The sequence below is a fragment of the Kogia breviceps genome, chromosome 4 (assembly GCF_026419965.1).
Source record: "Kogia breviceps isolate mKogBre1 chromosome 4, mKogBre1 haplotype 1, whole genome shotgun sequence".
Taxonomy (NCBI): Eukaryota; Metazoa; Chordata; class Mammalia; order Artiodactyla; family Physeteridae; genus Kogia; species Kogia breviceps.
The window spans coordinates 7,695,923-7,716,906 of NC_081313.1; the positions used below are offsets into that span (position 1 = coordinate 7,695,923).

Sequence of the window (20,984 nt, forward strand, 5' to 3'; positions counted from 1 at the left end):
CCACAGAGATGCCTGCAAACTTCTCTAAGATCCTGAAGGGAAGGCTGTGAACAGTTCCATGTTTCCCTTAGCCATCTTGAAGCCATTTCTGGGTTCCAGGCCCTCTATGCTCACAGAGAACCACATTTGAAGGCACGTATCCCAGCTACACATGCTCTGAATGGGTGCAGCTGTGCACCCAGAGTGAAGGGTCCTCCCCAAAGCCCTGGACCAAGTACCAACCATGTGTCCATGCCAGTGGGGCATCTTCCCAACCTCCTTAGCTCCCTTTAGGCCCAGCAAGGAAGGAAGCTCTAGCAAGGCATGGAGACAAGAGTGGTGTTCCAAATGTTCCCATGACCGAGTCTTCCACTTGCTGTCATCTTATGCTGGCTTGAGGTTCTAGGCAATCTTCAAGGTGTGATGGTGTCTGAAGCATCATTCAGGTTCTTGAGGAACACTGGAGAAAAATGGCATCCATGCCACGACAGGGAACATCCACCTGGAAAATCGGCACCAAGAGAGCAGAGACAATCTCTGTCCTCTACACACTCTGTATTCCCAGAGCAGGGCCCGGGACTGGCACAGAGGAAGTTTCTGGTAAACACTTCTTTGATGACCAAATGTCATCTTTCACCCAGTGCTCCTCTGGAGCTGGACTACAGTATAAACTAATGGCCCACATTATAATGCAACACCCATGTTAGTAGACAGAGATGCAATGGACAGCCTCAACAGTGTCCCCCAAATTCTGCAATTCTATGGAATGGTTATATCAATTAGAAGGCAGTCAACAGTCAACAAATAAGACACTATGCTTCAATCAAGTGCATTTCCCTTCCTTGGAATCAAACCTACCTCCCGGGGGCATGTCAATTTAAATTAAGACAACAGAAAGGGTTTGTCAGAATAAAGCTATTAAAAATTAGCCCATCCTCTATCAACTATAGATTACTTTACAAGCAAACAAAAAACATTCGGGAAAAACAGTCATCAATGAACACAGCAAAGGATAATTGTATGCTGTGAATATATTTAAAAAGGAAGTGTTTCTCTACACATAGGGAAATGTAAACTTAATTCTTCCAAAGTGAATTGGTCAATTGTCTCTAGAATGATTGGGGGCAACATGTGTAAGAAGAGATCTTTTCAGGAGGGTAACTGTATCTCTTCTTTTTCTACAGATGAAAGACCCCTGTGATCATCAAGCCTTTCCTGCCCTAGGGGTCCCGTCAACCTTCTCCTTTGACCTTCTTTTCACATAAACAAAACAGAAGAGGAAAAAAAAAATTTCAGCTGTTCTTTTTTACGACCCTACCAATAAAATTAAAATGTCCCTGTTAGGTATTTAACTGTTCTCATCACCAAGAGACTGTCACCTTCCAAAACTCTGAAAGTGTTCCCAATTTTAGTCAGCACCCACTTTGCCTAGCACATAATTCCATAGCTCCTGACCTCTTAGGTCACAATGAGAGGTTACCCTTTTGTTTTCTCCAAAGAATGATATATTGTTTGACCAAAGCAATCAATGCTACTGGTAGATTTAGGTTGACGATTTAAAGACATGGAGCATGCTGATTATCTGAACCCCAGACACTGTGGTGGCCAAGATCCCATGACTAATTTTGGATCATTGGAAATCAGCCACCACAGGACACATTGGAACTTGTTAAAAATAGCCCAGCTACCCCCTCGTAACATTTCAACTTACTGTGGCAGCCACAGAAACGTGCTCCTCATTTCAAAACTGGATTCCTCCTGAGGAATGCAGTAAAGGAGTAGCATTTCATGATAGGGAATTTTTCAGGGTGCCCGTAAGATTTTTTTAAACAGATTTTTCACTTTAGAGCTAACAGTTAAATTTTTAAAAAATTATTAATATAAAGTTGAATGTCTTTGCTCTAAGTATAAGCAAGCCATAGTGCATATTGTAGATCAATAGAAAACAATTGATACTATTTTCAGGACACACCCTGGGCCTCCACTTCACTTAAATGTGAACATTTAATTAAATAAATCCCATTAATCATCTGGAAGCTAATGTAGGAAAAGGAAACAGCTAACAACCTCCCAATTGTTCAGAAAAGCCAAGCATTTCAAACATGTATATTTTACAAGTTTCAAATGTACCTCTAATTATATCTTTATATGAATTCCGTTCGCTTTCAACAAATTCTTAAATGTCTAATGCCAAACTCTTTGATAGAAATACATTTATAATATAAATTGTTTTCTACCCACATAGAGGAAAGACACAGGGATGAATCTGGCTGGCAGTGATGGTCTCCTTCACCAGGGTTTTTTTTTAAATCTGACATAAACTGTAATATATTTGGGTCACACGGCCATTAGCAGGCAAAATGGCTAATTGGCAGACATCAAGGTCCATCCCAAAAGCTAGGTTTAAAAAGACAGGGTACAGGGCTTCCCTGGTGGCGCAGTGGTTGAGAATCCGCCTGCCGATGCAGGGGACACGGGTTCGTGCCCCGGTCTGGGAGGATCCCACATGCCGCGGAGCGGCTGGGCCCGTGAGCCATGGCCACTGAGCCTGCACGTCCGGACCCTGTGCTCCGCAATGTGAGAGGCCACAACAGTGAGAGGCCCGCGTACCACAAAAAAAAAAAAAAAAAAAAAGACAGGGTACATATATACAATAGAACATTACTGAGATTGGTTCAAGGTGGCAGAGGAGAAGGACGCACTCTCACTCTCTCTGGCGAGAACACCAGAATCACTACTAACTGCTGAACAATCATTGACAGGGAGACACTGGAACTCACCAAAAAAGATACCCCACATCCAAAGACAAAGGAGAAGCCACTATGAGATGGTAGGAGGGGCGCAATCACAATAAAATCAAATCCCATAACTGCTGGCTGGGTGACTCACAAACTGGAGAACAATTATACCGCAGAAGTCCACCAAATGGAGTGAAGGTTCTGAGCCCCTGTAAGGCTTCCCAAACTGGGGGTACGGCAACAGGAAGAGGAATTCCTAGAGAATCAGACTTTGAAGGATAGCGGGATTTGATTGCAGGACTTCCACCGGACTGGGGGAAACAGAGACTCCACTCTTGGAGGGCACACACAAAGTAGTGTGTGCATTGGGACCCAAGGGAAGGAGCAGTGACCCCAGGGGAGACTGAACCAGACCTACCTGCTAGTGTTGCAGGGTTTCCTACAGAGGCGGGGGGTGGCTTTATCTCACTGTGAGGACAAGGACACTGGCAGCAGAAGTTCTGGGAAGTACTCCCTGGCGTGAGCCCTCCCAGAGTCCGCCATTAGCCCCACCAAAGAGCCCGGGTAGTCTCCAGTGTTGGGTTGCCTCAGGCCAAACAACCAACAGGGAGGGAACCCAGCCCCACCCATCAGCAGTCAAGCAGACAAAAGTTTTACTGAGCTCTGCCCACCAGAGCAATAGCCAGCTCTACCCACCACCAGTCCCTCCCATCAGGAAACTTCTACAAGCCTCTTAGATAGCCTCATCCACCAGAGGGCAGACAGCAGAAGTAAGAACTACAATCCTGCAGCCTATGGAACAAAAACCACATTCACAGAAAGATAGACAAGATGAAAAGGCAGAGGGCTATGTACCAGATGAAGGAACAAGATAAAACCCCAGAAAAACAGCTAAATGAAGTGGAGATAGGCAACCTTCCAGAAAAAGAATTCAGAATAATGATAGTGAAGATGATCCAGGACCTTGGAAAAAGAATGGAGGTAAAGATCGAGAAGATGCAAGAAATGTTTGACAAAGACCTAGAAGAAGTAAAGAACAAACAAACAGAGATGAACAATACAATAACTGAAATGAAAACTACACTAGAAGGAATCAATAGCAGAATAACTAAGTCAGAAGAAGGAATAAGTGACCTGGAAGACAGAATGGTGGAATTCACTGCTGCAGAACAGAATAAAGAAAAAAGAATGAAAGTAAATGAAGACAGCCTGAGAGACCTCTGGGACGATATTAAACGCAACAACATTCGCATTACAGGGGTCCCAGAAGGAGAAGAGAGAAAGGACCCGAGAAAATACTTGAAGAGATTATAGTCAAAAACTTCCCTAATATGGGAAAGGAAATAGCCACCCAAGTCCAGGAAGCACAGAGTCCCATATGGGATAAACCCAAGAAGAAACACACTGACACACATAGTAATCAAATTGGCAAAAATTAAAGACAAAGAAAAATTATTGAAAGTAGCAAGGGAAAAACGACAAATAACATACAAGGGAACTCGCATAAGGTTAACAACTGATTTCTCAGCAGATACTCTACAAGTCAGAAGGAAGTGGCATGACATACTTAAAGTGATGAAAGGGAAGAACCTGCAACGAAGATTACTCTACCCAGGAAGGAACTCATTCAGATTCGATTGAGAAATTAAAACCCTGACAGACAAGCAAAAGCTAAGAGAATTCAGCACCACAACACCAGCTCTACAACAAATGCTAAAGGAACTTCTCTAAGTGGGAAACATAAAAGAAGAAAAGGATCTATAAAAACAAACCCCAAACAATTAAGAAAATGGTAATAGGAACATACATGTTGATAAATACCTTAAATGTGGATAGATTAAATACGCCAACCAAAAGACACAGGCTTCCTGAGTGGATACAAAAGCAAGACCCATATATATGCTGTCTACAAGAGACCCACTTCAGACCTAGGTACACATACAGACTGAAAGTGAGAGGATGGAAAAAGATATTCCATGCAAATGGAAATCAGAAGAAAGCTGGAGTAGCAATACTCATATCAGATAAAATAGACTTTAAAATAAAGAATGTTACAAGAGACAAGGAAGGGCACTACAAAATGATCAAGGGATCAATCCAAGAAGAAGATATAACAATTATAAATATATATGCACCCAATATAGGAGCACCTCAATACACACGGCAACTGCTAACAGCTAGCTATAAAAGAGGAAATTGACAGTAACACAAGAATAGTGGGGGACTTGAACACCTCACTTACACCAATGGACAGATCATCCAAACAGAAAATTAATAAGGAAACACAAGCTTTAAATGACACAATAAACCAGATAGATTTGATTGATATATATATGACATTCCATCCAAAAACAGCAGATTACACTGTCTTCTCAAGTGCGCACGGAACGTTCTCCAGGATAGATCACATCTTGCGTCACAAATCAAGCCTTAGTAAATTTAAGAAAACTGAAATCATATCAAGCATCTTTTCTGACCACAACACTATGAGATTAGAAATGAATTACAGGGAAAAAAATGGAAAAAGCACAAACACATGGAGGCTAAACAATACGTTACTAAATAACCAAGGGATCCCTGAAGAAGTCAAAGAGGAAATCAAAAAATACCGAGAGACAAATGACAATGAAAACACGACCATCCAAAACCTATGGGATGCAGCAAAAGCAGTTCTAAGAGGGAAGTTTATAGCTATACAAGCCTACCTCAACAAACAAAAAAAAATCTCAAATAAACAATCTAACCTCACACCTAAAGGAACTAGAGAAAGAAGAACAAACAAAACCCAACGTTAGCAGAAGGAAAGAAATCATAAAGATCAGAGCAGAAATAAATGAAATAGAAACAAAACAATAGCAAAGATCAATAAAACTAAAAGCTGGTTCTTTGAGAAGATAAACAAAATTGATAAACCATTAGCCAGACCCATCAAGAAAAGGAGGAAGAGGACTCAAATCAATAAAATTAGAAATTAAAAAAGGAGAAATTACAACAGACACCGCAGAAATGCAAAGTATCCTAAGAGACTACTACAGGCAACTCTATGGCAATAAAATGGACAACCTGGAAGAAATGGACAAATTCTTAGAAATGTATAACCTTCCAAGACTGAACCAGGAAGAAATAGAAAATATGAACAGACCAATCACAAGTAATGAAATTGAAACTGTATTTGAAAATCTGCCAACAAACAAAAGTCTAGGACCAGATGGCTTCACAGGTGAATTCTATCAAATATGTAGAGAAGAGCTAATACCCATCCTTCTCAAACTCTTCCAAACAATTACAGAGGAAGGAACACTCCCAAACTCATTCTATGAGGCTACCATCACCCTAATACTAAAACCAGACAAAGATACTACCAAAAAAATTAAATTACAGACCAATATCACTGATGAATATAGATACAAAAATCCTCAACAAAATACTAGCAAACAATCAAATAGCACATTAAAAGGATCATACACCATGATGAGGCGGGTTTATCCCAGGAATGCAAGGAGTTTTCAATATATGCAAATCAATCAATGTGATAAACCATATTAACAAATTGAAGAATAAAAACCATATGATCATCTCAATAGATGCAGAAAAAGCTTTTGACAAAATTCAACAGCCATTTATGATAAAAACTCTCCAGAAAGTGGGCATAGAGGGAACCTACCTCAACATAATAAAGGCCATGTATGACAAACCCACATCAAACATCATTCTCAATGGTGAAAAACTGAAAGCATTTCCTCTAAGATCAGGAACAAGACAAGGATGTCCACTTTCACTACTATTATTCAACATAGTTTTGGAAGTCCTACCCATGGCAATCAGAGAAGAAAAAGAAATAAAAGCAAGTTGGAAAAGAAGAAGCAAAACTGTCACTGTTTGCAGATGACATGACACTATACATAGAGAATCCTAAAGATGCCACCAGAAAACTTCTAGAGCTAAACAATGAATCTGGTAAAGTTGCAGGATACAAAATTAATGCACAGAAATCTCTTGCATTCCTATACACTAATGATGAAAAATCTGAAAGAGAAATTAAGGAAATACTCCCATTTACCATTGCAACAAAAAGAATAAAATACCTAAGAATAAACCTACCTAGGGAGACAAAAGACCTGTATGCAGAAAACTATAAGACACTGATGAAAGAAATTAAAGATGATACAAACAGATGGAGAGATATTCCATGTTCTTGGATTGGAAGAATCAACGTTGTGAAAATGAATAGAAAATGACTATACTACCCAAAGCATTCTACAAATTCAATGCAATCCCTATCAAATTACCAATGGCATTTGTTACAGAACTAGAACAAAAAATCTTAAAATATGTACGGAGACACAAAAGACCCCAAATAGCCAAAGCAGTCTTGAGGGAAAAAAGCAGAGCTGGAGGAATCACACTCCCTGACTTCAAACTATACTACAAAGTATACTACAAAGTATAGTATACTACAAAGATTACTACAGTAATCAAGACAATATGGTACTGGCACAAAAACAGAAATATAGAGCAATGGAACAAGATAGAAACCCCAGAGATAAACCCACACACCTATGGTCAAATTATCTATGACAAAGGAAGCAAGGATATACAATGGAGAAAAGACAGTCTCTTCAATAAGTGGTGCTGGGAAAATTGGACAGCTACATATAAAAGAATGAAATTAGAACACTCCCTAACACCATACACAAAAAAAACTCAAAATGGGTTAGAGACCTAAATGTAAGACCGGACACTATAAAACTCTTAGAGGAAAACATAGGCAGAACACTCTATGACATAAATCGCAGCAAGATCTTTTTTGATCCACCTCCTAGAGTAATGGAAATAAAAACAAAAATAAACAAATGGGACCTAATGAAACTTAAAAGCTTTTGCACAGCAAAGGAAACCATAAGCAAGATGAAAAGACAACCCTCAGAATGGGAGAAAATATTTGCAAATAAATCAATGGACAAAAGATTAATATCCAAAATATATAAACAGTTCATACAGCTCAATATTGAAAAAACAAACAACCCAATCCAAAAATGGGCATAAGACCTAAATAGACATTTCTCCAAAGAATACATACAGATGGCCAAGAAACACATGAAAAGCTGCTCAACATCACTAATTATTAGAGAAATGCAAATCAAAACTACAGTGAGGTATCACCTCACACCAGTTAGAATGGGCATCATCAGAAAATCTACAAACAACAAATGCTGGAGAGGGTGTGGAGAAAAGGAACCCTCTTGCACTGTTGGTGGGAATGTAAATAGATACAGTCACTATGGAGAACAGTATGGAGGTTCCTTAAAAAACTAAAAATAGAATTACCATATGATCCAATAATCCCACTACTGGGCATATACCCAGAGAAAACCATAATTCAAAAAGACATATGCACCCCAATGTTCATTGCAGCACTATTTACAATAGCCAGGTCATGGAAGCAACCTAAATGCCCATCAACAGACAAATGGATAAAGAAGATGTGGTACATATATACAATGGAATATTGCTCAGCCATATAAAGGAACAAAACTGGGTCATCTGTTGAGACATGGATGGATCTAGAGACTGTCATACAGAGTGAAGTAAGTCAGAAAGAGAAAAATATTGTAATGAGGTGGATAGACCTGGAATCTGTCATACAGAGTGAAGTAAGTCAGAAGGATAAAAACAAATACCGTATGCTAACACATATATATGGAATCTAAAAAAAAAAAAAAAAAAGTCATGAAGAGATTAGTGGTAGGATGGGAATAAAACACAGACCTACTAGAGCATGGACTTGAGGATATGGGGAGGGGGAAGGGTAAGCTGTGACGATGTGAGAGAGTGGCAGGGACATATACACACTACCAAATGTAAATTAGATAGCTAGTGGGAAGCTGCAGCATAGCACAGGGAGTTCACCTCTGTGCTTTGTGACCACCTAGAGGGGTGGGATAGGGAGGGTGGGAGGGAGGGTGACACAAGAGGGAAGAGTTATGGGAACATATATGTATAACTGATTCACTTTGTTGTAAAGGAGAAACTAACACACTATTGTAAAACAGTTATACTCAAATAAAGATGTTAAAAAAATAATAATAATAATCTGTATAGATTAAGAAATCTAACTAGAAAAATATAGATTGAAAATGAGAAAAAAAAAAGAAAGAGAAAAATAAATATTGTATATTAACGCATATATGTGGAACTTAGAAAAATGGTACAGATGAAACCAATTTGCAGGGCAGAAATAGAGACACAGATGTAGAGAAAAAAATGTATGGACACCAAGGGGGGAAAGCGGCAGGGGGGTGGTGGTGGTGGTGGTGGTGGTGTGATGAAGTGGGAGATTGGGACTGACATGTATACACTGATGTGTATATAAAATGGATTACTAATGAGAACCTGCCATGTAAAAATATAAAGAAAATAAAATTCAAAATAAATAAATACCTTGTAACAAACAAAAAAAGAGAATATTACTCAGCCACTAAAAAGAATGAAATAATGCCACTGCAGCAACATGGATGGACCTGGAGATTTTCATACGAAGTTAAGTCAGACAGAGAAAGACAAATATCATATATCACTTGTATGCAGATTCTAAAAAAAAAAAAAATGATACAAATGAACTTATTTACCAAACAGAAACAGACTCACCAACTTAGAAAACAAACTTATGGTTACCAAAGGGGAAAGGTGGGGGTCAGAGAGGGATGAATTCGGAGTTTGGGATTAACGTGTACACACTACTATATTTAAGATGGATTACCAACAGGGACCCACTGCACAGCACAGGGAACCCTGCTCAATATTCTCTAATAACCTAAATGAGAAAATAATTTGAAAAAGAATAAATACATGTATATGTATAAATGAATCACTTTGCTGTACACCTGAAACTAACACCACATTGCTAATCAACTATAGTCCAATATAAAATTTAAAAATTTTTTAATAAAATAAAAAGACAGGGTAGCACTGACCTGAAGAGTAACAGTGATAAACACGAGGGCTCCCATACTCTTTCAAGCAAGCAGCCTTCCCTAAGGTGCTTTTGACTTGTTTTCGTAAGTCCATCCCCGCAGGCTTAATTAAACTGGTGTTCACTCAGAAGTGCAATTAAAGAAGAACCCACAAAGGGCACTTGGCCCTGCGAGACTCCCACATCAGTCCCCGATCTGAGCCGTGCACTAATCGTGCCCTTTGCCCGGGCCTCTTGATGATTTTTGCCAAGCCTCCCGATCACGATTTTTATTCTTCCCACTTAGCCCCATCTCCAACAACCTCCGGGCAGGAAATCTGGGCCCCAAAGCCAATTCTTCCAGCAAACATACACTTTTAATTTTAAAACGCAAAATTAAAAGCCCATTGAAAGGCACTTAGCGGCAAATCCAAAACCTGCATCAACGTTCACGCACTACCACCAGAAATGAAAGAGACTCCAGATTACAGATCATCCGGGGGTGAACACACAGCCTCGCTTTGCGGGTCACAACCTCCATGGCGCCCACTCCAAGGGGCAGGTCGGCCAGTGTCCCAGTCCACGGGGGCTGTGCTCCCACGCAAATGTGTGACACGGTGCTCCGTGGCTCTTCTGCAGTTCACAAGCTCGCTGATGAAGGAAGGATCAGAGCTGTGATTGCTTTTGCCAAAAAAGGATCACTGTCTGGGTTGTGGGGGGAGGACAGAAACAGTCAGTATAGAATTTATTCAAAGGAAAAAAAAAAGACTAAATGGAACCGACGTTCCCTGGAGCGCAGAAGGACTTCCAGCATTCGGGGCACTCTCTTCCTTTCTGTGTCCCTTCTTCATGTTGACCCCAGACCAATGCACCGATGGAGCTGGGCGTTCTGACAGAGGACAAAGATCTGGGTGACACTCTGGAGAAGTATGAAACAAGATCTGCACCTGACTGAGTTTCTCCTCGGATCCATACTTACTAGGTAAGAGGCCATGATATTCTTTTCCCTCGTGACAGAAAAGAGCAAAGTAATTGGCCACCAGAAGAAAAACTGAGCTTTTTCTGAAAGATCATCATGGAACTCAAGGTCCCAAAGATTAAACGAAGAATGTTTATCTGGTCTTCTCTTTCCCAAACTCACTCCAAAGCTACTACTACTCCCATTCACAAACCCAAACAAATAAATCAAATATACTTCTAAAGTGGGTTTGAATCTGAAGTGTGTGATCTTCTGTTATTATTTTCATTACATGAGAAAAAAAAAAGGTCCCTTTTAAATACTGCGTAGGCCTTGGGAAGTACCATTCTTCCTAATCAAAACGTAAGGTATGTTATTCTCTGTATTCTCTTCCCCATGGTGGGCAAGTCAGTCTCTCCTCTAGCCATGGTCCAAGTTCACAGCATTCATTTCCTTGAGCCTCCCTCAATAAACAATTAATTCATTGACAGACACGCTTCTTAAAAGTGTCTTCAACGTATTTGAATTGACAAGGTGTCTAATCACTATGAAGACTGACTATTCCCCTCTATGGGGTTTACAGCTTTAGCAACTAACGTCCAAGCACTGGTATTTACTCCACAGAGTTCAGAAGAAGCAGACCTTACCGCACAGATTCCCGGGTAGGGGATAAGTGAGGTGTGGGACATCCAGAAGGCCCTCTGCCAGCACCATCTCTGGGGCATGTCCGCCAAGATCCCCACCGTGAGCCCTTTACCACCGCGGACTTTCCTCTGCACCGAGATAAACCACAAAGAGATGGAAACCCAGCAGGCGGGCCTGGAGAATTTGTTCGAACTTAAATAAAATTTTCAGGCGTCAGCTTTCAAGTGAATGAATCTTTGCAATTCTTACTCACCAGCTTGCAGTTTCCTGAATGATTTCCCTTCGCAAGCTGGCAACAGAAGCTAGGAATTCCATCACTGCCGGCAGACAGGCAGTAAACCTGGCTCCAGGCCTGACTTAGGAGTCTGCTTGGGAAGCCTTGACAGCCAATGCGCCCTGCCTGGACGTGCAGAGCTCCGGGACCTCCCTTCTCCACCCTCACCCAGCCCCACCCCCGACTACGGCACAATTTCCATTCACGAGGGGCATTTACACTGGTTTCAGATGTGCATTGTAAGGAAAGTGGGGATAGACAGGTAGAGTGGGAAATATTGTCAACTCAAGCATCTGGGTTCAGGTATCCTCACCTTCCTGGCACCAGCTTTGTGACCAGGGGCCAGGGAAGTGAGAGTTCAAGGTGGAGAAGAGGAAGGGCCTCGAGAAGCATAGCTCCAAGGCTTAGGATCTCTTCCATCGGGACACGAGGCTGAGGGATGGAGAGGTTCTTCCCACTGCCTTCTCACAAGTGCTTCTCTCACCTGATAAGCTGATGCATGCTTCTCCCAGCTGGAGAGCACAGTCAGATGTGAAACAAATGCTGGGATGAAATTAAATAGCCACCGCATTCCCCTCATACTTGTAACTGACCTAGATGAGGACTGACCTATAGGAGTCAACATGAAGCAGCCCAGGAACAAGACTGAGCCAAAGAGCATGTCCCTCGATGATATCTATGATATCACAGCATCCAGCAGCAGCTCTGAATCCCCAGAGCAAAGAGCCAGGTACTGGAGACGCCACTGCCTGGACGAAGCCTGGCAAGTCTCTTTCACATGGGGGAGGGAGTTGAAACAGGGAAGGAAAGGGCAAGAGAGTGAAATTATAGGCAATTCATATGTATCTCTACCCATAACCCAATCTCAGCTCGTGCTTTAAACTGCAAAAGCACGTCAAAGTAAAATGGAAAGAGCCAGAAGTGATCCTATGGCTCTTCTTCTAATGGGGGAAAAAAAAAAGGCACTCTCCACGTTAACCATTCAGGCTCTGAGCATTCAAAAATCTGCATTCTGGGCTTCCCTGGTGGCGCAGTGGTTGAGAGCCCGCCTGCCGATGCAGGGGACACGGGTTCGTGCCCCGGTCCGGGAAGATCCCACGTGCCGCGGAGCGGCTGGGCCCGTGAGCCATGGCCGCTGCGCCTGCGCGTCCGGAGCCTGTGCTCCGCAACGGGAGAGGCCACAACAGTGAGAGGCCCGCGTATCACAAAAAAAATAAAAATTAAAAAATTAAAAAAAATCTGCATTCTGCACTGGCTCTGGCTGTTAGAAGTAACCTCACTAGGGGAAGCAAAAACTCTGCTAAGTGAACAAGGATACAGAAGCAGGTGTCCTGCACTTTGCTCCATCCCAGGAAAGCAGCATCCCTTGGCAAGCAGAGCCATGCTCTGGGAGTCCCAGACCCTGCAGCTCTAATGAGATCAGGAGACTGTATGTTTTCAAAGATTTCCACCCACCCTCCCGGAACGATGTCCATGTACCAATAAAACCAGCAGAAGAGAAGTATCCTCCAACAAATGACTGGGAAACGGGGTGTAGCAAACATTGAGCAGCCAGGTGGGCCGATGGGTTTAATGGATTTGATTCGGTTCCGTAGTCTCATCTGGAAACAACTTGGGTTTGCTTGTTTTCATGACAGAGGTCACAGCTCTGATACACTTCCCAGGAAGTGCCGCGGGATCAAAGAGTTGCTGCTCATCCTGGCATCTGATGGCCAAGGCACTAGGCTTTGTGAAAATCCTGGAAACACAGACACAATCCCCAGGAAACACAGCAGGATTTGTTTAGGCCACGGGTGTTTCACGTACTCTAGAGATTATGTCCCAGATTTCTTTTTTTGTAAACAACTTTACTGAGGTGTAGGTTACATGACATAACATTCACACACTGTAAGTGCACAATTCGATGTTTCTTAGTAAATGTACAGAGCTGTGTGACTATCCCCACAAAGCAGTTTTAGAGCATTTCCTTTGCCCTGAGAAGTCCCACCTGCCCACGTGCAGTGCCTTCCAACCTGCAGCCCCAGCCTCAGGCAACTGCGAATCCGCCTTCCGCCTTCACAGGTTTACCTTTTCTAGACATCTCCTATAAATGGAATCATACGACATGCAGTCTTTTGTGACTGGCTCCTTTCACGAAGCATAATGTTTCCAAGTTCACGCTTACTGCAGCCTCTATCAAGACTTCATTCATCTGATTGCTGAATAGTACTCCATTGTATGGCTAGACCACGTTTTATTTATGCACTCATCTGTTTCAGCTTATTAAATCTATAAATCCAACTAAGTGACAAGGCTTATGGGCCTCATCGCAGAAATAAAATCAGAAAGGCTTCCCTAGTTCTAAAATATTCTAGAACTTCTCAAAGTCTCTGTAATGTGTGAAAATACATCATGAGGATACAATACATTCCCTGGAATTTTTGTGCCTATGGGTGGGCGAGGGGAGGGGAGCTGGTCTCAATAAGTAAACAACATCCCTGAATTTCACTTTTTTATGTTTTAATACACATAAACTATTTAAATACACATAAAGTGTTTTATGCTAATCTCCAAGTCCAACAAGGTCACCAAGTCACAGAACAAGGATTTACAACGGTGCAAGTAGCCCTGTGTTAGGATATGTGAAGTGCACAGACCTTGGCTCACAAAGACATCTTTATTTCAAGACTGTGCAAATGAATCAGTCTGGGGGTATATGAAACACTTTTCTCCACCTAAATAGTGATTAGCTTCCACGGTTGGCCCCCAAAGTCTTAGCAAAGTCACAGCCTTTATCCAGGACACTATATCGCAGTCTGTACTATTTATATACCACATAAAGGCATCTACCAATTCATTCACTCACCACACGCATGAACCCAGGGCAGCCTGTGTGCCAGGCGCTGTTTCAGGCGTGGAAGACTCACCAGCAGCAATCTTGCGTGGCTGCTAAGCTTCCATTCTCTGTTGGTGAAAGTCTTTAAGAAATACAGCGTGTTGCGTTGCAGCAACCCGACATGCTCCTCCCTCTGGTCGGGAAGTCTTACCCCACTTCCTGGCTCCTCCTCCCCTTCTATCTTCTGGAGGACCTGCTTCTAAGGTGAGGGCCCCCAGGGGCGATGCAGGCCTGGCACCCTGACACACCACTGCTGCCTGGCCGTCTCCACGTCCATCCACATGCTCCGCCCGCATCCTCTGTGCAGGGCCCTCCCAGGACCTCTAGCTGACACCCCTCAGTCACACGGGGACAGGTACGCCACTGTCAACTGCTGCTGCCCTCACCACCCCCCTCTCCAGCTGGCCTGCAACCTGTCCAACCACCGCCGACATCCCTCCAGCACAGCAGGCGGGCCTGTCCCGTGGGGACCTCTCCCTGGCCATCCAGTGCTTCACTGGAGGCCGAGGCCTCTCCCAACTGCCCTGTCCAATTAGGCAGGTACTCTATTAAAGCCAGGGCTTCTTGTAATTTATCCTACCCAGCTTTCCTAGCACTAACTTTCCCAAAGCCAAGTCCACAGCTAGAACAGGCAGGAATTGACTTGACAGGCAACTCAGAAGCAAATTCGTACTCAGTTCCCACATGTACCTTGACGGCATGACCGTGGCTTAAGAGCAATGTCTGCTGAACAAAGAAAGGAAGGTTAACATCCAGAGCAATTATTTTTGCTTTATGCCACAGCTACAAACAACGTTCTCAGCTTCACAATCGGTAACGTTTTACAGCGGATCTAAATCCCAGCCCTGTAAAAGGAATCACAGAAGCCGGGTGTGATGCTAAAGCCCATTTGGCTGCAGGAGGTCCAGCCATAAACGTCCCTGGCCTCCGTCGGGGACGCTGGCCTGGCACTGAGTGCTTGAGTAGTCCTGGCCGCCGGGCAGCTGCATCCTTGGTGGCTGACTGAGCACAGCTTTGCAAGCCCTCCCCAAGATGTGTCACATCTCCAGTTTCTTTTACAGAAAGGGACGTTCTTTGTATGGAATTGTACTGGGGTCAGCTGGTGAGAAATGGATCTCTTCCGGGAAGTTACAGCAGGCACTAACCATCTTACGTTTCTGCAGACAACTTATAGGAGACGGCTTAGCAGAATTTTTCTTACTGCTTTTTTTTTTTTTTGACTCTTGTTTTTCTTTGCATAGGCATATCATATTGTTGCCAAATGTTGGGTGAATTTGAACTGATTGAAAGAGGCTCTATTTCCTGTGAACAATTTGTCCTCGCTCAATCCTGATTGTCACTTGCCTAGAACTTATTTAATTTCACATCTCAGCAAATACAGTATTATTTCTCCAGTAGAGTTGCCTTCGGATAGCATCAGTCTCCTGGTTATTTATCATACATATCTGTAATTGAGTTACCTATTGCAGTAATGTAATCTACTCTCAAATGGACAATAAAAATGCAACATAAAACAAAACTGTACCAATGTGTACCTCCTCATCATCCTACGTGAATCCTAGTGTAGATGATTCCCCAGAGAGATGGTGACAAGTAATGAATGACAGATGGGAAGATAAAGATTAGTGAGTTCATGGCCTTCCAGAAATAAAAGAAATTCACCCTCTAAAACTTTACTCTCTTTTAAAATATAATATTTTTCAATATTAATCAGGAAGTCAATTCTAGTGCACGTAGGGAAAAAAAGGAATAAAGAATGGAATGATTTACTTTTTTCCAAATGCAACAGTACTAAGCTAATATACTTTAAAACTTAGGAAAGAGAAGTAAAGTGCTCAACTTTGCTCTTGTCAAACAACCATTAATCTTGGATAATAAAGGAAGGTAAAGAAAAAGACAAAGACAACAGCAATTCCTTTGAGAAAACGTTGTTTTCTTGAGCCCACCATTGGGTTCATCCTATTTTAAATGTCACACCCCAGGGAACTATATAACTTGTCTTTGAAGTCGCTTCAGAATACTCTTGTGAAATTCAGAGCCAAGTTTCCCTAGCTCTAGAACCTTTCGATGGCAAAGATTAATTGTGTCAATACCAGTAAGTTATAGTAAGTTACTTGTTATACTGGACCTTCTCTTGGATCAAGTTTTCGTTTGCTTTGTTCTGTTTAGCATAAATTCTGAATCAAAACAAGTTTGTCTACGTATATTCCAGCTTACTTTAATTTTTTTCCTCTTTTCTTGCCATTAGAAATTGATTCTATATATATCTAAGATAACCAGTACCCGATAAATTCATCAAAGAAATCAGTGATATCTTTATCAAGCACAACAAAAGCTGCTTCTTCAAACTGCTTCCCAATGAACTAGCTACTCCTCACCTGTTGAATTTATCTTTAAGATGCCACCGATTTGTGCAGGAATTAGAGACAGCAGATTTTGCCCCCTCTCTACAGCTGATCGTTTCTACAAGGCAGCAAGCAGAGTGATAAAAGCCAGTAATTTCCAACAAACCTTCTGCATCTCAATTCTAAAAGATTGCCGGACACATATGTGAAAATGTCTACGTTACCAACAACAGTACACAAAGATAGTTTAAATAACTTAAAGTGCTTATGTGTACTCATCTTAGGACTCAAGAAGATCGTTCGCTTTCTCTGTATAAATATGCAAATAGACGCGTGTGGGCAGAAATGTACCAGGTTCCGCGCACACACACTTTGCACTTCGGTGTAACTCAATTTGCTCCAGGGCAAAAGCTACATTTTGAAAATTTTTTATTTAACTCTAAACATAAAAACGTGTCACTTTGGTGTTACAATTATACTCTAAGCAATTTGTCTGCGTACCTGTAGCAACAATGTCAGGAGCATTTTTAAACACAAATATGGTGTGATTTTAGAATCAAGAATTACGGGGAATTTTACTGCAGGATGTGGGTCTTTTCTCAAACACCTGTGCATAGACTACTCCAAAAACAGAATCCTTGACTCTGACATATTATAAACTAATTAACTTGTTCTGTCTCACAAACTGGAGGATTCTGTGACCCAAATTTCTTGTTAGGGATTAGTTCCTAACCTTAGTTAACTCTAGAGTTGCTGATCACTTGTTTACATAATGGAATGCCTTTAGACCTCTGGCTGTACCTTTAAGGAAGGTCTGCACTCCCCTCTGCCACTTTCCCGTATGGATATCAGAAGCAAAGCCTTAATTTCAATGACTTTATAACAACAAAAACAGACATTTGGAATCATTAAAAATAGTCACGAAGTTAATAAAAATTATGTAATGATTCAGCTAAGCAGCTCTCTCTAGTATCAGGGGCATATGAGAGAGTCCCAAGGAACTAGCCTCTGTTCTTTTGAGCAATTAGCATACAACACAGAGAAAAGTTGGCTGCTTTTTAGCATCTCCGATCAAGAATCTAAAGTGAAGCAAGATTTCTCACTGCAAAGCTGTGAAGGGGATTCAGAAGGTCTACAAACGCTAAAACTTAAGCAAAAGTTTAGAACGTGCTAATTCATCAGGCCCCCACTTGCCGACATCTTTTAACAGCCGCTGCGCTATATGTTTCTATGTTTCATTCTATCCGGACATGAAGAAGAAATCGTTTTAAAAGGAGACGGCAGTGAAGAGCATGGGTTTATTTGTACCAAGTTTTGAACATCTCAGAAACTTCTTTTGGACAAAGGCAAGCTTTACCACCCAGGAGACCAAAGTCTTTGCTCACAGCAGGAATCTCACAGCTGTTTGCCATGAAAACAACCAAATAAGTTAGTGCAGTTTGTAAAAGTCATAAAATGATTAGCATCATCCACCTTCCCCCTATTAAGGAAGTACATACAAGGCTAAAAGCATGTAAAAGCAGGTGCCAGTTCATCACCCCCACGATTCCAAGAGTGTGCAAATGATGAGTGTGACCCGTGCAGCACTGTGGATGAGCTGCGATTTCGTGGCAAAGTTTCTGCAAGAAAGAAACTCAAGAAAAAAGAAATCTGCTTCAAGGGGCCCAAGCAGTTACACTTCGGACTGCTTTTTCATTTAAGACAAGCATGGCAAAAAATCTTTGGGGGTACAAAATCCCTGTTTCCTCTGCAGTAAACGCAGACATGGACAGGAAAATTTATTTAAATGATACACAAGTTAAGGTATTATCTGCTTGAACTGAAAGTGTGAATTGGTCACTCAAAATAGTGTATGATAAATTTTACCCTCTCTTCAATAATGAAAGTGGCATTAACTAACAATTAATTTAGCAATCCTAATTAGGTGTTAAAAATCTTCCCTGGTGGGCTTCCCTGGTGGCGCAGTGGTTGAGAGTCCGCCTGCCGATGCAGGGGACACGGGTTCGTGCCCCGGTCCGGGAAGATCCCACGTGCCGCGGAGCGGCTGGGCCCGTGAGCCGTGGCCGCTGCGCCTGCGCGTCCGGAGCCTGTGCTCCGCAACGGGAGAGGCCGCGACGGTGAGAGGCCCGCGTACCACAAAAAAAAAAACTTCCCGGGTAAAGTCTGTTTTTGTCTTTCTAATAACATATCTGTCGTTTCCAAAGGTGACTAACTCTATAATTAATAACATATCTGTCGTTTCCAAAGGTGGCCATCATGACAGAACTCTTCTGGATAAGCTGTGACATACAATTGTTCTGCTTAAATACAAGATTCAACATAAACCTCAATTAAAAAAGAAAGATGCGACAATTATTTGTAACTCCTGGCATTTTAACTAATGTGCACCTGAGAACTTAATGTCAATATTCAACATAACTCACCTTATCTTCACTCAATTTCGATTTCTTTCTGAGTAAGTACAGCGGTCACAGGGAGGAAGACAGACGCACAAACAGGAAGAGTTTACAAGGATACGTTTGTCTCTGAAAGGAGTCTTTCTCCTTAAGGGCCTTGAGTTTGGAAACCACCTTTCCTTGTCCCTTCTTCTCACAAGGCCGACGGCTCCCTCAGGTCAACAGATCAACTCCTTCACCACCCTCCACCTCTGTGAAATCACTGCAAGATCCGCCTGGTCTCGCTCTGCTGACTCGGACCTCCACCCCCTCTCCCAGCACAGAGCGCCTCTAGCATCCTCTCGCCCTCTTCCTGCGCTCGCTCTCAGCGCTCCCTGCCGGGGATCCCGGGGACGCCGCAAGCGCAGCAAAGTTAAATCCCAACTCTGAACAGCCGCATCCAGGTACAAAGCGAGGAAAGGGCGAGGAGGTGAACGCGCTTCCCGCCAAAGCCCGGGGTATCGGGATCTGCCTGCGCTAGGCCGGGCACCGAGCGCCGCGGGGAGCGATCCCGGAGAGATCACTCCTCGGCGGCGGCTCCCTCGCACGTCTTCCCTCCGGCGCCCAGATCTACCTCCGGCCCCGAAATCCTGAGCCAGGGGATGCGAAATCGTGGAGCGGCGTAGAAATGCCCGCGGAAAGGGACTGGCCTGGCTACAGCCCATGGAGCAAGTGGTTCCCCAGGCCCCTACAGCCCTGGCCGCGGAGTTCAGGGCGACCGCCAGCCTCAGTCTCCCTCATTAACCAAAGCGCTCGGTGGAGTTGAGCCCAAGTCCCACCGCCTCCCGGGTTCTCGCGGGCGCCGCAAAGCCCCAGTAACTCGACCAGAAAAACCTTGCCCCAGGCGGCGATTACGGGACTGCGAAGTGTCGGCCACCCGGACCCCTGCCTTTAGCTCCCGACGATGCGAGCCTGAACACGCGCCGGCTGCGTGCAAAGACCTCCACTGCGCACCTTATGGAGGTGTTGGGAAGGGGTGCCCTCTCTCCCACCGCCCGGGCGCCCACCGGGCCGCTTCCGCTCCTCACCTCTGCACACTCAGACCTCTGCAAAGGCAGAGACACAAACTTCCAGCCCGTGTACGAGCTCAACTGTGCGCGACCCTGCACTGACGGTAGTCCTGTCCTGCCCCCGGGCTGCCCCCCGCCCAGTGCCGGCAGGTCGACCCGGCCTGAGATCGACTCGACCCACCCGCCGACCACTGCCGCCCCCGGGGCCTGGCCCCAACAGGGCTCGGTCGGGGCTGCGGCTACGGCCACGCGGGGACGGGGCGCAGGGTCGCTCACCGGGTGGGAGGCGCGCTCCTCGTGCTGGTCATCCAGCGCCGGGGACCCGGAGTGGCTCTGAGGGTCTTCTTCAGCGCCCGGCGACGGAAGTCGAGGCAGCAGCCGCCGCCTCCCGCCACTTGCCCAGAGCCACCCCCAACTCGCTGCGCTCCGGGCTGGGGCGCCGGCTCGAGCGCCAGGCGCACCGTCCCCGGGCGCACGGCCGGAGCGGCGTTGAGCAGGTTCGCGCCCAACGGGGTCGTCGGGCGAGGAGGCAAATTTGGGTGCTTCAGCCGGCTCCGCAGAGGAGCCCGAGTGGGAGAGGGGAGCCCCTCGGGTGGGCCACAAGGGCCGGGCCGCGCCAGCCGAGAGAAGTGGAGGGTGGGGGCCGCCGCCGGGGAGGGACCGCGAGCGGCCGGGGGCTGCGGAGCCCACCCGCGGCGGGAGCGCGGCGCGCGGGAGCCGACGCAGGGAGAGCAGCCGCCGCCGGCGCCGCCTTCCCGGCGAGTAGAGCTGCG

At 44.2% G+C, this 20,984-nt stretch overlaps 1 protein-coding gene across 5 annotated transcripts in view; it reads right to left on the reverse strand.

Annotated features, from left to right (window-relative positions):
• SEMA5A (semaphorin 5A) overlaps positions 1–20,982 on the reverse strand; it is a 491,583-nt gene extending 470,601 nt beyond the window's left edge. For 2 of the 5 annotated variants that reach the window (XR_010840079.1, XM_067030792.1), the window contains exon 1: positions 20,488–20,895. The gene's annotated coding sequence lies outside the window, so the exon portion shown is untranslated. Of the gene's footprint in view, positions 1–19,189; positions 19,332–20,487 lie in introns of those variants that run through there. The other 3 variants (XM_067030787.1, XM_067030788.1, XM_067030789.1) reach the window with 3 other exon arrangements.
• Positions 20,983–20,984: the final 2 nt, after the last annotated feature.